This window comes from Agrilus planipennis, unplaced genomic scaffold (genome assembly GCF_000699045.2).
Source record: "Agrilus planipennis isolate EAB-ADULT unplaced genomic scaffold, Apla_2.0 scaffold160, whole genome shotgun sequence".
Classification (NCBI taxonomy): Eukaryota; Metazoa; Arthropoda; class Insecta; order Coleoptera; family Buprestidae; genus Agrilus; species Agrilus planipennis.
In genome coordinates, this window is record NW_020440798.1 from 494,595 (window position 1) to 498,964 (window position 4,370).

Below are 4,370 nucleotides of genomic sequence, written 5' to 3' on the forward strand. Positions count from 1 at the left end.
GAGGACCTAGAGATAGCTTTAAATAAAATGGAAGCGGTACTGACAGATCAGTACTGTATGAAAATAAATAAAAGTAAAACTAAAATACTGGTATGCAAGGGAAGAAAAAGTAGGGAAAGAGCGAATATAAAGATAGGAGACGAAAAATTAGAAGAAGTGGCTGATTTTAGATACCGAGGAAGTCAGATAAGTCAGGATGGAAGTAGTAGTAGGGATATAAAGCAGAGGATAGCGCAGGGTCGTGTCGCTTTTAGTAAAAAGAAGTCACTTCTATGCTCGCAAACGGTTAATTTAGAAATTAGAAAAAGGTTGTTAAAGATGTATGTTTAGAGCACGGCCTTGTACGGGTGCGAAACATGGATAGTGTGTGCGGCGGAAAAGAAAAGGTTAAAAGCGTTCGAAATGTGGTGTTATAGGCGAATGATGAGGATAACATGGGTGGAAAAGGTTAGAAGTGAAGAGGTATTAGAAAGAATAGCAGAACAGAGGACTTTATGGAAGTCAATAAGAAATAGGCGAGATAGGTTGGTAGGACACCTTCTCAGGCATTAAGGTCTAGTCAGAGACATATTAGAGGCAAAAACAGGAGTTAAGAGGGGTAGAGGTAGACCTACATTAGATTACTGTTCGCAAATAGTTAAGGATGTGGGCTGTTCTAGTTTTAGGGAAATGCGAAGTTTTGCTCAGGATAGGAAAGAGTGGAGGTACGTGTCCAACCAGTCTTAGGACTGACGACCTTATGATGATGATGATGCATTTACGTGAGTTTTACCCCTTAGGGAACAAAACAAAATGTACTTACTGATTATTTTAAAACCGTGTATTAAGGGATTTTTATATATATATATTTATATATATATACATATACATTTACAAAATTAACATATTTGACTAGGTATGAACCTTCGGCGCGGAAGTCAAAACTCACACATACATGTATGTTTGCTATTTCTGAAAGATGTATTTTAATTTATGAATGTACTCACGTTACTTGTGGTGGTATTTACGCAGGGTATAGACGTTTATGAAATTTTATTTTCCCATTAGTATAGATTTGACTTAAGTAGAATAGGTACATGTATTTGACGATAAAATATAATGTAAATGTATTGTATACACATAAGAGTACGATACACAATACCCTTTCAGCAACTTTTGCCGCTTTGTGAATTTCGGTAATAAACATATTTAGTGCTAACATCTAAAGAAGTTATTAATAGGCAAAGGCATAAAAATGGCCTTTGATATTTATTTATCTTGCTACTTGAAGGTTTGCCAAAAACTTTGAACCGTCTTGGTAATTTACAACTACTTAAAGGTTCCATAAATTTTTATTACTTCTTAAAATAACATCCATTCATTCATTCTTTTATTCATGCAAACAGGAACTCTCATAAGGATTTTTTTGTCACTTTCACAGTTTTCTTTTATGATGTGGTTATAACGATTATTATTGTACCTTTATATGTATGTCGACAACATCCTGAAACTGTCAATTCTAAAATAATAAAACTATATGCAATGTACGGTAAACCCAAGTCGTAAATTTTGTTTTCTGTATGTTTCTAAATATTGTTCTACTTAACCTGTTTAAAATATTTTTTGACTAGAACTAATATTTTATTTTATTAGTAATATGTAACGTATTATGTAAAAAAACATATACTCACATCAGTTAAAATTTCCTTTTCTTATCTTCCTTTTTTACTATACTGTAAAATGTCTAGGTAACACTAATTTATAATGCCTTCCGGGTACTTTACGTCGTAGGTATATCTAGATATTAATTATGCCTAGCGAGCACTAGTAACTTGTCACTGTTACTGTTTCATCACTCTGGTCAAGTTTATTGTTAATTTATTAAGGTGCGAGCACTTGTATGGGTAACTTTGTTCGTGGGGTCCGGCGAGATGACCGTGACAGAACTGTCACCCCTTCCGTAAATTTCCATGCGCGTATTGATGACAATGTCACTTTCATTTGCCTTTTCATCACAAATATTGCTGACGTAATCACCATCGAAACCCTCCATATCTTAGATTAAATAGGATAGATAAATCTAGTGTTGCCCAACATATTTTCAATACAAACCACCCTATAGGCCCTAAATGTTTAAAGTTAATCAAAGAAGTCTCTTGCAAATCAGAACTTGACGCTNGAAACAGAAGAGAAGATAAAAGTGCTGGAAGAATTGATTTTTAATGGAAAGACAAAACCAATCGAAGGGGATGTTGGCGCATCTAGTACACTCAACGAAGTTAGCCAAATCAGCCAAGGAAGCGGTATAGAGTCCAGAACACGAGTAAAACCACCAACGTTTGACAGAAAGTCCTCATGGACCATTTACCACAAACAATTCGAGGCGGCTGCTAAGGCGAATAACTGGGAGGCAGTGTAAGAAAAGTACTCCTTTCCCAAGTACTCGACGTCAAACAGACTGCAAGCAGTGTGATCGAGTGGAAAAGAATGAAGAGGCAATTCGACGCGTCACGGTAATCGATGACGCGTGGTTACCTGAAAATATAAAACACGACCAAGAAAACGACCCGGACTTGAAGTAGGTGATGGAATGGAAAAGAGATGGAAAACGACCAACGTGGCAGCAAATTTCTTCTTGTACCCAAGTACTAAAATCGTTATGGGCTCAGTGGGACTCCATGGTTTTGGAGGATGGCATCCTGAAGCGTTTTGTTGAAAGTCCAGATGGAGAGGAAGATAGGAAGCAACTAGGTATTCCTCGAAACAAGGTTAGAGAGGTGTTGCAGTATCTTCATGATGGATCATCTGGTGGACATTTTGGAGTGAATAAGACGCTTGGGAAAGTTGGAGAGCGATTTTATTGGGTGAACTGTAAGGAAGATGTCAAGAATTGGTGTAGGAAGTACCATCTGTGCCGCGAGTAATGGACCACAGAAAAGGCCAAGGGCGCCAATACGTCAATACAGTGTCGGTGGCCCCTTCGAACGAATCGCAATCGAAGTGGCAGGTCAATTCCCAGAATCCGAAAAAGGTAACAAGTACGTCGTGACCGTTATGGACTATTTTACTACTAAGTGGGTTAAAGCCTATGTTCTTCCGAACCAGGAGTCGGAAACCATAGTTGAGGAGCTGGTGAAAGAGTTGATCAATCGTTTTGGGGTGCCCTTGGAGCTGCATTCAGACCAAGGGAGTAATTTTGAATCGGATATATTCCGTGGAATATGCGAGCTCCTAGAAATAAAGAAAATTCGAACTACTTAACTCCATCCACAGCCGGACGGCATGGTTGAGCGAATGAACCGGACCTTGATTAAATATCTCTCCAAGGTAGTGTCTGATCACCAAAGGGACTGAGACCGCTATTTGTCTTTATTTTTAATGGCATACCGTTCATCTGTCCATGAAACTACTGGCCAAACACCAGCCAGTGTCCTTTTTGGAAGGAAGTTACGACTGCCTTGTGACCTCAAATTCGGCTGTAAACCAGGAGATGACTTGGCTGGAGAAGATTATGTTACCAACCTCTGACGAAAGCTTAACGATATCCACGAGTCGGTTCGTCTGCATGCGCAGATTGCTAGTGACAGGATTAAACAAAACTGTCACATCAAGGCTACAGCAGGTGGTAACCAAACTGGAAATCTTGTTTAGTTGTATAATTCTCGTCGTCGCCGTGGACTATCACCTAAGTTCCAACAGAACTGGGAACGACGTGATCTACCGAATTAAGAAAACTCCAAATGGGAAGCAGAAGGTAGTCCATTTTAATCGCCTGGTTCCATTCGCCGGTACAAATGAATAAGAGGCGCGGGCCAGATTATTAAGAACTACTTCTTCTGAGCCCACATTCGAATAGTTCATGAAGGAAAGCCCCCATGTTAACAGGAGATTTGGAGTGAAACAAGAAATCCGACGAGACCTCTTTGATATTCAAAGGATCTCAGAATGAGCCGTGGTATCGCGTCCGAGTTCAAACGTAGATTTGGCGATTTGGAACATCTTGAAGACCAAGTACAGAAAGGAAAAAGACTGTTGTGCTTGCCTGACGGACGATGCAATATCTATTACCTGGTAACTAAAGGAACATGCTCTGATAACCCAACTTATAGAGACCTTTGGGACGCAGTAATGGAACTCCGCGGATATCTTCTGGAGAATAACCTACAGAAGCTGGCGATTCCGAAGCTTGGTTGTGGACTGGACAACCTAGATTGGAGGATCGTACGGAACATGATCAAAGTCCTGTTCCGCCGTACTGGAATAGACATTTTAGGTTGCAGTAATAACCCAAATCGGACCAATCATGAGAAGACCGTGGACTGTTACTTCTATTCCCGGAGTGGATGTCGTGAAGGCGAGAACTGCAGATTCCGGCATGATCCTGCGAAACG